This window comes from Oryctolagus cuniculus, chromosome 8, assembly GCF_051225735.1.
Source record: "Oryctolagus cuniculus isolate XC-2025 breed Fujian yellow rabbit chromosome 8, ASM5122573v1, whole genome shotgun sequence".
In the NCBI taxonomy this organism is placed as follows: domain Eukaryota; kingdom Metazoa; phylum Chordata; class Mammalia; order Lagomorpha; family Leporidae; genus Oryctolagus; species Oryctolagus cuniculus.
The window spans coordinates 50885502-50899842 of NC_142874.1; positions in this window are offsets into that span (position 1 = coordinate 50885502).

The window sequence follows — 14341 nt, forward strand, 5'->3', positions numbered from 1 at the left end:
TTATTTTTTTTTAAAGAATAAATAAAAAAAAGTAGAAATAGATGCATAAAGCAAAATTCAAAAGTAAAAAAAAAAAAAGAAAAATGCTGTAACAGATTTCCCTTCTATTTTTAGCCTCCAGCTTTCTCCCTGATAGCTCTAATGGTGCATTCCTCCAGAGATATTCTAAATATATCTGTAGAAAATCTAGTTATTCATGACAAAGAGTAGTATACTAAATGCTATTGAATAATCTTTAACTTTCCCCAATGCTGGGATTTTTAAGGGCTTTTTTTTTTTTTTAACTTCTGGACAATCATTCATATAATCAAGACAGAAAAAAAATTCTGAAATTATATTTGCCTCACATTTATAATTTTCCTTGGATTTGAACAGTTATTTCTTGATTTTGACAACCCAAGCAATTTCACTTTTCCAGATGAATGCTAACAGTACTGAGTGAACAAAAGTTGAAGTTAGTGTATGCATGTATCCACTGATGGATTTTAATGAACATTTTTCTTTGAGTTCTGGTGGTGTTGTAAAATTTACATTACAAATCTAATAAAACTAGATAATTCTGCTTTTGCTTTCTATCTCTCTAATTTCAGATTGTAGTTTTTTTTTTTTTTTTCAATGAAGACCAAACCCATGGGGATTTTAAATTTGAGGGCAACTTGACATAACTGACAGTGTGTTAAGATGTCGGATGAAATTTTATTGCAATAAAAATGCGGAGCGTGGGTTTGCCTGCGGAGATGGGGAGTGGGAAGGAAAGGTAGAAGGTGGCAGCAGCAACTGCTTAAAGAAACAGTACTCAGTTGACTTTGAGTTGGCCATTTAAAGTCATACTCCATGCATAAATACAAGCGATTTGTATTAGCAAACCATTATGTATATCACTAGATCAATTATCAGAAGCTATATGCCAAAAATGTAAAATAATATTTTACATAAAACCATACTTTCCAGTATAAAATAGACACACAGAAATCCAGCTAACTGTCCTCAAACCTGCTACCCTTTGTGTGGCCTTCTTTCCTTCTTTTTTATCATGTTGTCTTCCTTCACTCCCTCTCTATTTCTTCTCAACATTTTCTCTAGTCCATAAGAAATCCTGTTACGGTCCTCAAAGATAGGGAAGATCTGAAGCTGGCCTTAGGCCCACCCTTCTGCAGGTTGTCTTTGTGTATAACAGACACGACATCAGATTATACTTCATAAAGTAGATGAACCTTGGTAAGTCATGGGCTGAACAGCTAAACATATTAAACAGAGGTTACAAAGATACATTATTCAAAAAGTCAGAGTCCATGAATTAAATAAATGCTGAAGGGAATCTATAAGAATTTAAATATAACTAAAATTGCTAAGTAAAATAATCTTTCTCTACTTTATGACATGTTTATAACTAAATAGATTAAGGCACAATTGAACCAAAGATTTTCTTTCAAAAACCTAATGCCAGGCCGGCGCCGCGGCTCACTAGGCTAATCCTCCGCCTAGCGGCGCCGGCACACCGGGTTCTAGTCCCGGTCGGGGCGCCGGATTCTGTCCCGGTTGCCCCTCTTCCAGGCCAGCCCTCTGCTGTGGCCCGGGAGTGCAGTGGAGGATGGCCCAGGTGCTTGGGCCCTGCACCCCATGGGAGACCAGGAAAAGCACCTGGCTCCTGGCTCCTGCCATCGGATCAGCGCGGTGCGCCGGCCGCAGCGCGCCGGCCGCGGCGGCCATTGGAGGGTGAACCAACGGCAAAGGAAGACCTTTCTCTCTGTCTCTCTCTCTCACTGTCCACTCTGCCTGTCAAAAAAAAAAAAAAAAAAAAAAAAAAATAGAAAAAAAAAAAAAAAAACCTAATGCCTACTTTCCTCAAACTGGAGTTTTCACACATTATCTTATTTTGTGATTTCCCAGTGCTTTAAAAATTCTAATATACATTCCTGCTATTATTTGGTATGCACTTTGGGAATCATAAACTATTAAATCTGAAAGAGTTTCTTTCCAGCATTTTCATTTCCAAAGCAAATACAATACATAAATGACCATTTAGAAAAATCACAAGGTTATCATAGGATTCTGGAAAAACTTCCTGTGAAAAGCACACTCTGGGCTCAAAACATTTTTTTTTCTTAAGGGAAGAATCCAGATATTTTTCTTTATGACTTTGATTTACAGAAGTGTATAATCTTCTCTGCATGTCTTTTTGCATGTCTTCTCTGCCCATGTTCCATATGGCTAGCATAAGGCTGCTATTAAGATGTCACAAGTCTGTTATCTTTCCTCATAGGCTGTTGTGTCTTGCAGCAATGGCATTGCTTGCTGCCAACTCTGATGTATCTCTAGTGCCAATATGTGGTTTCATAAAACCATAGATCAATTTCAGATCTGTATTTTAAACATGGTAATTTAATAAAAAACTATTTTTTTAAAAAAATTTTGAAAAGAGAGACCAACAGACACAGAGAGTTATTCCTCCTGCTGGGTCACTCTTCAAATGCCCACCACAGCCAGGGTTGGGACAGGCTGAAGCCAAGCACGCGGAATTCAATCCAGGTCTCCCATGTTGGTGGCAGGGACCCAACTGCTTGAGCCATCACCTGCTGTCTCCTATGATGTGCGTTAGCAGGAAGCTGGATTGGAAACAGAGAAGCTGGGACTTGAACCAGGCACTCTGATACGGGATGCAGATTTACCAAGTGGCATCTTAACTGCTGTGTCAAAGGCTTGCCCCACAGATTTATGTTTTCAATGATTCTGTACAGCAGGAAGGTCATCAATAGGAATATGTGACCTGAGAGAACCCATGCTTGGCATTTTTATTCAGATAAAGCTTCGTTGAAACAGACTCAAATGCTGCCCTGAAAGAGAGAGGAAGACAGAAGAGAAGTATACACCAGTTATCTGAGGTGTTAACCATATATCTGTGCAAAGGGATACAAGCAGTTTCACTTGACTTGGTGGAAAAAAAAGTAGGTGGGGAATGTGGGAAAAGTGGTTTTGTATGGAGGAGATTCCATGTATTTAAATGACCCTCAGGTATGCTTTTTGTTTTTTAATTGCCAGTCGTGAATGTAAACTACATAGCTGATTTAGTTGGAGTTCTCTCCCTGCAAAAATCTGAAACTCATTAGGATAACTTCAGTGAAAACAAAGGTTTATTACGGAATGCAAGTAGATGGGAACCAGGGAAAAATGAGACAACCAGCATGGTTTGTCTCTAAGGACCAGCCTGTTCACTGAATATCATTTTCTTATGTGGTCTCTGCCTATCTTTATATATCTGCTATATTCTTTATCAGCCACCTTCCTTATTTTAGATTACTCAGATGGCCTCTGAGTAATCTCATCCAATAGACTCACTCAGAACTCGCACCAACAACTAATAGGTAATTATTATGTCTTTTGACTTTGTTTCCTGAGAGAGACTCCTGATTGGCCACATACAAAGGAAAGAAGTCCTGGCTCATTGTTTAGCACAACATGGGTTGTCCTTGGAGGCTGTATTTTCCAATTCAGCCATGGAAGGGAGGTACAGCATCTGGTGGGATGTTTCCTATGGAATACTCTGGATATGACAGCGTGATAAAGAACTCTTCATGGGTGTTTAGGTGACACTGCATGAATGCTTGTTCTCCTCACTGCCTTTGTACTTCCCTCATTTAACATTTTTAAAAATTTATTTGAAAGGAGGAGGAGGAGGAGGAGGAGGAGGAGAGAGAGAATCTTTCATCCACTGGTTCACTCCCCAAATGGCTCCAAGAGCCATGGCTGGACCAGACCTGGGCCAAGAGCCTGGAACTTCATCTGGGTCTCCCATGTGGGAGGAGTCCAAGTACATCTTCCGCAGTTTTCCCCGGCACATTAGCCAGGAGCTAGATTGGAAGCAGAGCATCTGGAACTCAAACTGGTGCTCATATTGGATACTAGCGGCATCACAAGTGGTAGCTTGACCCACTGTGTCACAACGTTGGCTCCCCTATTTTCCTCTTGGTTGAATAATTTTAACCCACAGCCCAAGGACAGACTTACAGCCTAAGCATTTCCGTGCCAGAGTAGGAAGCTGGATGGGGGTTGTCATGGGGAATAATGACCAATACTTAGACATTTTTTTGCCACACTAGAGGCAGAATAGATTTACCCTGTTTTGGGTAATTTTCTACAATATTGTGGGCAATGGCAGTTGTGACTAGTAAACTGAAAATGCACCATAAATGTTATGAAAGATATCAAGTCACTATGACAAGATGTCTTTTGAAACCGAGTAAAACATACAACTAACTTATTAGGCTTCAAAGATCTCTTTAGACATGTACTCTTGCTACACATAGGTATTGAGCCTCATATTTCTCCTCGCATTATAACTGTTGGTTGGATAATATCCCTTCCTTGCCAGACTCTGAGTTACATGACTGTACCTTGTAAGACTTCCTAACCTTGCCATCTAGCACAGTACTTGCTACATAGTAGATGCTTAATAAATGTTTTTCATTCTTTTTGTAATTTTTTATTTTATTTGGAGAGACAGATGATAAATGGAGAGAGAGAGTTTGCATGTGAGAGACAGCAGGCTCCCATTTGCTGGTCTACTCCTCAAAAGCCTGCAAAACCAGCCAGGGTTGACCCAGTAACTCAACCTGGGTCAACAGCATGGGTGGCAGGGACCCAGCTAATTGAACCATCACTTACTGCCTACCATGGTGTGCATCATGACAGGAGCCAGAAGTGGGTAGCAAACTTACACACTCCAAAATGGGATGTGTGTCCCATCTGGTGTCTTAACTGCCTGGCTAAATACTTGTTCCAGTATTTTCCTAATTATAAACAAACTTAGGGAAGAGACTTAAACATGCAGGTTAGTTTCCCTGAGAGAATCAATGAATCATTTTTGCACTTACAAACTGTAAATGGAAATGCTAATTACTATGATTTGCTCAGCATATGCAATTTCTTGAAATCACACTGTACCCCATAAATGTATACAATTATGTTAAAAAAGTATAAAATCTTTTTGAAATGGAAAAGAAAGAATTCTAAAACACTGAATAACAAACCTGTTTTTCTCCAGTAAAGTTCACAGTTAAATACATTTGCCTTCCATAAACTTCATGTGAGCACTATTAGGGTGTCTCCTGAACTTCCCATCTTATAGAACTACTCCTTCTGTAACAGTGATGTACATTATGCAGATTCTGCCCTAAAAAGGTGAGAGTTCTTGAGATGGGAATTGAAATTCAATCCTCAATAAATCTAGTCTTGATCCTCATCAAACCTGCTGGTACAGACTTCATCAGCTCAGAGCAGGAGGTATTTATTTCTATTTGGTCTGTTCAGAAGGGGTCACTATACACACTAGGAGAGCCTGGCCCACTTCACTTCGATACACTAAACTGATAGCTACGATTTTGTTCGGTGATTCCATCTTCCTGGCCAAAAGCGATTAGGTCTCAGAGGGCCTTAAAGGAAAATGGAAAAGGAAATCCACACATCAGATAGTTTCGAACAGTACATTTTATGTACTTTGCTAAGAGGAAAAGATAGAACTCAGGGTACACACCAATATCCAATGTCATACACTTTTTTTTTTTTTAAGATTTATTTATTTATTTGAAAGAGTTACACAGAGAAAGAAGGAGTGGCAGAGAGAGCGAGAGAGGTGCCTTCCATCTGCTGGTTTACTCCCCAATTGGCTGCAACAGCTGGAGCTGCGCCGATCTGAAGCGAGGAGCCAGATGCTTCTTCCGGGTCTCCCATGTGGATGCAGGGGCCCAAGGATGGGCCATTTTCTACTGCTTTCTCAGGCCATAGCAGAGAGCTGGATTGGAAGAGGACCAGCTGGGATACAAAATGGTGCCCATATGGGATGCCTGTGCTTCAGGCCAGGGCGTTAACCCACTGCGTCACAGTGCCAGCCCCTAATGTTATAGACTTTGAAGGAGGGCGATTAGGGAGCTGTTGATAAAGGTTTCGAAAAGAGTAAACCACGATCCACATAGCTAGTCCCCAGGTCACAGCTTTAACCCCCAGTATACATTATTTCAGTAAACAATGTAGAATGACTTTTATCTATAAGTCCTAATTCCAAATTTCTAGAAAATAAATCTAAGTTGTTCACCTTGGGTAGGATGTCAATCCTTGTCCCAACTATGACCAGGAGGAGCCTTTATTGGGTATATATCCCCCAAGGTACAAAGTACTAACTCCAATCCATGCTTTATTCTTAATATACCATCTAGACCTTCTTGACCAATTATGCCCACGCCTTCTCTGAGATTATTAGAATTTTAACCTTTAAGAAAATGATCTTGCCTAAAACAACTTAGTGTTCAATTCCATAGGCATCTATTCTATGTCTACTATGTGTCAGTTACTGTGGTAGACATTGGGATGCAAAGGTGAAGAATTCATCCCATCAGAGGGAATTCAGTCTAAATGGAGAACATCACATTCCCAAATACACAGAATTAACAATAAACTGTCCTCTTGTATCCAATCCATTTTAATGGATTCTATACAATATATTTTTAATGATAAAATAATCCCACTACATTGATCAATTTAGAGTTAAAATTAGAAATAAATTTGTGTTTATAAATGATATATTAGAAAATATTTACAAATAGTTCAATACATTCATAATGAATAAAGTTATTTAACAGCCATAAAAACAACTCCTCCACTCATCACAGATTTTCTTAGTGATGGAGCAAATCAATTCACTGTTATCCAAGTGTCTGATTATCACATTAATAGATGATTCAGATTCTTATTTTTTCCATACTCTGGTTGCATACTTTTGGAGCATTATATTAATAAAGATCTCTTAAAGATGATTGGAGGGGACAGGGAATGATAGAGTATGCTCAAGTGTACCCATTAGTCAAGTAGCTCCTCTGTTAAATTTCTATGGAAAGTTGAGGCCAGTGCTGTGGCGTAGTGTGCAAAGCTAGTGCCTGCAGTGCCAGCATCCCATGTGGGTGCTGGTTTGAGTCCCGGCTGCTCTACTTCCAATCCAGCTCTCTGCTATGGCCTGGGAAAGCAGTAGAAGATGGCCCAAGTCCTTGGGTCTCTCCACCTGTGTGGGAGACATGGAGGAAGCTCTTGGCTCCTGGCTTCAGATCTCCAGCTGTTGCAGCCATCTAGGGAGTGAACTAGCAGATGGAAGACCTCTTTCTCTCTGTCTTTGCCTCTATGTATCTCTGCCTTCAAATAAATAAATAAATCTTTAAAAATTTTTTTCTATGGAGAGAGTAATGCATTAAATAATGTGATCCTTTCCAGTTATCACCAAAGTCTTGCCAACCAGGGTCATATATGCTTTTTATGAAGACACTTTTTATAAACAATATTATTTCTGGCTCACTGTCCTTCCTCAAAGCCAAGCTTCTGGCACATTAGGTGTTGTGAATAGACACTTAGATGCCTGGAAAATGGAGATATGGATTGCTTAAGGCACTTATCTAAGTCAATAGATCTGGGAACATAATACATTTGCCAGATGGTAGCCAGTCTACTATTTTGTTTCTAGTATTTAACACAAAGTTAGCCTTTTATATACTTATAAGCTCCTATCATAATGGTCTAATCATGATCCAAACAAGGGACAGTGAATACTCACTAACCATTCCAGACAGTTGCAGACCTGTTTATATTGGCAGCCAGAGTACTTGCTGAAAACAAAATAGAGTATTTTGAGCAATCACTTTCCAAAGCAAGATTCTAAGTTTAGCCTGGAATGTTTTCTCTATTATTATTTTGCCAGGATTTAAGAAGAGTAATGGAGACTGAGAGGCAAATTTCTACGGAGAGAGTGAGACATTTACTAATGTGAGGTGGTTATCACAAAAATTTTGCCAACTTGGTCATACATTATTACATAATAATAGTATTATTATTACTATTTTACATCTGGTTTTGTGTTCTTCATAGCTATGGTGGAGGAAACTAACATGAGTCTGACTACTGGCTAATCTACTTATGAAATTGCTTATACTATTACTGAAAGCCAAGAGGATGGAAATCATTCAAAACAAAAATTATTCAGCAGAGATCTTTAGAGGTGTACTGTCAATTTCAACAGTGAACTACTTCTCCAGCTTCTTAGCCTAAATTTTAATATTTTCCTCATCAACTCTGGTATTTGGTTTGAGAGCAAATTACTCTAAAGAGAACCAAATTAAGGTCAAGTATGTCTTTCACACTTGAAGCTGATGTTCACTGGAAACAAGCTGTCAAAACTACAGCATGGATAGTGTTTGCAAGCATGTCTCTCAGACTTAGCCAAGTATATCTTGGAGGAATTAAATGCAGTTCCAATGCTCTGTACCAGAATATTGTGGTTTTAATATCAAGACCATACAAACCACAAGACAGACATCTTGAAAAATATTTACTTCTGTTATTCAAGAAATTATGACAATGCTAGGAAGTAGAGAATAGAACCCAAGACCCAAGGGAAACGAAGCTTAAAAGGAAGACAAGATGATCTAACTGGTCAAGAAAATAGTTATTATTGCCTTTCTTATAGTTGTAGATAGACTGGTTTAAAAAATGTTATTAGTCTGTTGACTTAATGATGGAGAAGCCATTAACATTGATGTTAAGTTCCTCTTTCAGAAGTCATATATGGTCTGTTTTCTACATAGAATTGGGCCCGAAACTTCCAAGAAGATAGGTACTCAGGTTTATTTCCTTAAGTATTTTATTTACTTTATAATTAAATAACATAAATTCAATTTTTTAAAAGGAGTACCTAGAAAATTGACAGGGTGGGAAGGAGGCATAAAATGACAAGATGTAGTTTGTCACTGCTATGGTTCATTATCACTATCTAGGATTGTGTTGTCCAGTATGGCAGCCATGAACCATACGCAACCAATGGTCACTGAAAATGTGGCTAATGCTCCCAAGAAACTGACATTTTAACTTAAAAATGAGTAGTTAAGTTATATAATGCAAACAATTCATTTTCATCCTTTCCAACTTTCTGCCACCTCTTAATTTAGGCCTATCATCATCATTGGAACTCTTGAATTCTTTTCTGCCTCTAGTCATGTACTCCCAAGGTCAGGTTCCTAAGTTGCCAGTTTTTCTGTTTTTGAGCAATTTTTTTGAAATACAGTTAAGTACAAAATTATAAGCAATGTGTCATTAACAAAATGAACACAACCTGTTAAAAGCTCCCATCCACTGCAGTGGTGGGGCTGAAGCCAGGAGCTGGGAACACAAGCATCTGAGCCATCATTGCTACCTCCCAGGTTGTGCATTTGCAGGAAATAGGAATCAAGAGCCAGAACTAGGTATTAAACCCAGGTGCTCTGATAAGGGAAGTAGGCGTCTTAACCAGTAGGCTGATACCTGACTCCAAAATACTTTTAAATGTAGAGTGAGATAAGGACTAAGATTCTTTTATTTTACATGATTATCTCATTGTCCCACTAACTTTTATTGAAAAGACCAACCTTTACACACTGCTGGGCAGTGTCTGTCATTTTTGTCTAGGGTGACCAACTCATTGCAATTTACTTGGGACTTTCTAGTGCTAGCTCTGAAAGTTGTGTCCTGGGAACAGCTTCAGTTTTTTACCAGGATGGAGAGTCACCTTATTTTTGTCATAGATCAGGTATATATATGAGCCTTCTTCTGGATTCTCTTTTCTGATCAGAAAAAGTCCACCCTATCTCATTACTTTTGCTTTATAATAAAACATTTTCTGTAAAGAAAGTTATCCTAACTTTGTTCATTTCTAAAAGTCTTGGCAATTTAAAATATTTTTTCCATTTACATTTTAGAATCAGCTCAATTAATACAAAAAAGAATTCCCAGATTGAGATTGTATTTATTCCATAAATCAGTTTTGAAGAAAAATTAGGTATGCATGTTGTTAGCCATGAATGACTTAGATCTTAATTTCCTAAATAATATTTTGTAGTATTTCGTGGAAGACTTGTGTATCTTTTATGTCTAAAATATTGAATTTATAGATTTTTAGAAAGTTAATTTACATTATTGCACATGAAACTTAAAAATTCTGTATTATAGTACTTATCTCTGGTATTTCTATCTACATACCCACCTATCCATTTAAATTTTGCATGCTGACTTTGCATTTAAGAAGCTTCCTAAAATTTTTATTCTAAAAGTTCATATACAAATCAAACATTCTTGTATTATTTTGGGTTTTCTATGTAGATAAATAGGTGACTGGCTCACAGGTCGTAGTGTGCCCACCACTTTAGTTCGTGTTTATACTTTTTCCTGGAGTCTTATTTGTCTGTATGGCATGGGCTTGGTGTATGGTGGATGCAGCAGGACTCCAAATTGCTGCCCGCAGGTGCAGAACAGATCTTGAGCTTTTCAAAGCTGTTCCTTCTTGCCTGAATATTCTGTAAATTGAGTCAATGGTGCCAAATCGGTTTCCAGCATGCTTCCTTCCTGTGTATAGATCCAAGTTTCCATCTGGCATCATCTTCTAGCCTGAAGCGTTCTCTTTCACATTTTATCTTGTAGTGAAAATATTCAAGGAAAAATTCTGTTTTTGTTTAAAAATATCAATTTCACCTTCATTTTGAATGCTTATTTTCACTGGATATAGTGAATATTCAGTAGGTTGAGATCCCTCTACACACATTTTAAATGCCATTCCACTGCTTTCTTTCTCTACATTAAAGGTCACAAATTTTTCCATAAAGTACTGTTGGTCATATGGGCTCTGTGACAACTACTCAACTCTGCCATTGTAGTAGTAATGTGAAAGCAAACAGGTAAGTAAGTATTCCAGTACAACTTTATGAAAAAACAGGAGGCAGGATAGATGTGACCTAACAGCTGTACATGATTTACCCACCTCAGTTTAAAAGGAATGGGTTCTTTTTCTCTAGCTGCCTTTGGAGTTCTTTTTTTTTTTTTTTTTATCAGTTTTTGTAATTTGATTACGTGCTTTTGTTTGTTCTGCTGGGGGTTGGCTGAACTCTTGGATTTTCCATTTCTCTCTTCAGTGTGTTTATGTTTTTCTTTACATTCCTTTAAAGCTCATAGTTAAATTCCTTTCTTTCCATAATGTCTGAACTTGGTTTCTTTCTCCTGAATGTGAGTTCTATTTTCCTTCTTTGACCGATGCTTAACTTTTGATCTGATGCTGGATATTGTGAATTTTACTTTGTAAAATGCTGTTTTTTCCTTTAAAGAGTGTTAAGACTTTGTTCTAAATGCAGTTAAATTACCATCAGAATTTAATCCTTTCAAAGTTTGTTTTTAATCTTTGTTGGGTGTAAGAGATTAGCCTTTACTCTAGGGCTGATTTAGCTCTATTAATAAGCAAGAGCCTTTTCAAAGATAAACAGAAAACACAAGCCAGGATAAAAGTGGAGACTAACCAGTTTGGGAGGTTTATATGAAGAGACCTGAGCATACTGAAAGAGAGCAGGAATTAGTTAAGTGAAAGCAGGAAGGAGAAAGTGGGGCAAGGAGACGTTAGGCTACAATGAAACCTGCCTATGGAAGGGTCCAGAGATGGTAAAGACATGATGATGTCATTTGAGTAAAAATGATGCAGGGTCCAGTATGACTGAAAGGACAGAAAGGCAAGAAAGGAGCAGTACGGTTAGAAAGTGAGTGCAACAAGACTGCTAAGAACTATGCTTCCTAACCTTGTGGATTACCCCACATAGGTTTTAATAAAAGCAGATCTCATTTTTTCTTTTTTAAGGAATCATGCTTGGAATGTTAAAGGGTCAGTGAAACAGACTGTAGAAATTTTATTTCCTAAAATTTATTGTAAGCTTTTATTAATATGTAATGTGCTTCAGCAATTTGCTCACATTTTCCTTGTTGTTACTACCTCTCCACTGAAGCACTGATTTTGGAGTTCTGAAGACTTGGATTAAAAAAATCTCAGTTCTGACTTTTATTAGCTACATGATGTTGAGCACATTCATTAATCTGAGTCTTTGTTTTCTTTATCTAGAAAGGGGTGAGGGAGGATATGGATATGAGCTCACTTACAGGGCTCATGTAAGTTCAATAGACAAATATCTGCCATGTGCAGAAACATGGTAGAAACTCAACATATGTTAGCTCCCTTGGATAAAAGCCCTAGGAAAAAAATTCCTTTTTCTAGTCTAGATGTTCACAACACAGGCTGCACATTAAAATCACTTGAGGAACTTCAAAAAATATTCATGCCCAGTCCCAACATAATTTAGTTGGTCTAGTATGAGGCCTGTACATGGTATTATTTTTTAAAAGCTTTCCAAGCAATTTTAACATGAAGCTAAGGTTGAAAACCACTGATCTAGGAAGCAAGGCTAACCTTCTCATCTTTCTGAAATCAAGGTAGGAGTGTGTGTATGTGTATCTAGCACACACAGCAAAACATGAGATCTATTAAGAGAAAAACAACTGCAGGCCATAACAGACACTGATGAGAGCTGGCAACACACTTGGCTGACTTCTTAGATTCTATTTTTAATGTTAAATCCACACTAGTTATGTAACATTGGGTAAAGGTTTTACATAACAAATCCTTTTGAATTCACAAAGCCCAGATTGTTGATTTTATAAAAATCTTCTCATTTCTTTGAAAAAATTTTCTATAGAAATTTCTTTTCATAAGGGAAAGCAGCAGTTTTATAACACACTTGTTTTTTTCCTTAAATCATTGTTTACCTTGAATCTTTAAAATCTCTCTCCTTCATCTGAGGTTCATTCACATACCAAAAAAAAAAAAAAAAAAAACTCAACGTAAACTAAATAAAACAAAATACCGTTGAAGATGTTTGAGTTTGGCAAATGCTTAAGAAGAAATATGTAAAAAAATATATTTTAGATTGTTCAGTTTTCTGGGGGAACATTTTAATTCAAATTTCCTTTCTATTGCACTTAACTCTCATGGGATCACATGGTCCAAGATTTAGTCTTAGTCCTCTAGAAAATGTTACTGAGTTATAATCAATTGTGGGCAGACCTTAAGTGTAGTGGTAAAGATACTGTCATCCAAGTGGAGTATCTGGGTTTGATCCTACTTCTGGTTCCTGACTGCAAATCTTGTAAATACGGAGCCATAGAAGCTACAATGTTAGCTCAAGTAACCACATTCCTGAAATTCAAGTGGGAGACCTGGATTATTCCTGGCTCCTGGTTACAGCCCTGGCCCAGTCTCCCATTGCAGGCATTTGAGGAGTGAACCTGCAGATGGGAGCTCTGCCTGTCCAACTGTCAAATAAACAAAATCAAAAAGTTAACATTCTCTGTTTCTATAAAATGTGACTAACTTATCCCTCTCTACATTAGAATTATTGTTTTAGAAATCTAAACTCATTAGCAAAAAATAGCTGGTGAAATTATATATAAGGGGCTGGCGCCGCGGCTCAATAGGCTAATCCTCCACCTTGCAGCACTGGCACACCGGGTTCTAGTCCCGGTCGGGGCGCCGGATTCTGTCCCAGTTGCCCCTCTTCCAGGCCAGCTCTGGGCTGTGGCCCAGGAAGGCAGTGGAGGATGGCCCAAGTCCTTGGGCCCTGCGCCCGCATGGGGGACCAGGAGAAGCACCTGGCTCCTGGCTTTGGATCAGTGTGGTGCACCGCCCGCAGCGGCCATTGAACCAACGGAAAAGGAAGACCTTTCTCTCTCTCTTTCTCTCACTGTCCACTCTGCATGTCCAAAAAAAAAAAAGAGAGAGAGAAAGTATATATAAGGAATAGCACTCTGGGGTTGGCATTGTGGCTTAATAGGTTAAGTTGCTGCCTGCAATGCAGCATCCCAAATGGGTGCCAGTTTGAGTCTGAGCTAATCCACTTGATCTGGCTCCCTGCTAATGTGCCTAGGAAAGCAGTGGAAGATGGCTCAAGTGCTTGGGTTCCTGCACCTATGTGGGAGACCCAGATGAAGCTCCTGGCTCCTGGCTGGCCCAGTCCTGGCTGTTGTGACCATTTTGCGAGTGAACCAGTGGATGGAAGAGCTCTCTCTTTCTCTGTATCTCTAACTCTGCCTTTCAAATAAATAAAATAAATCTTAGAAAAGAGTAGCATTTTATGAGTAAAACATTATATATACATTTACAGAATTATAGGCTATGAAATACTCATGTAAAAACATTCCATATATAGTATTATGAGGAATACATAATAGGAAAAGATATGAAAATTAAGACCTGACATGAAGTATCAGTAATTAGACTATGTCCATTTTGTTTTCTTCCTTTTTTTTTTTTTTTTTAAAGATTTATTTATTTATTTGAAAGGCAGAGCTAGAGAGAGGCCTTCCATCTGCTGGTTCACTCTCCAGTTGGCCGTAAGGGCTGGAGCTGAGCTGATCTGAAGCCAGGAGCCAGGAGCTTCTTCCGAGTCTCCCATGTAGGTGCAGGGACCCA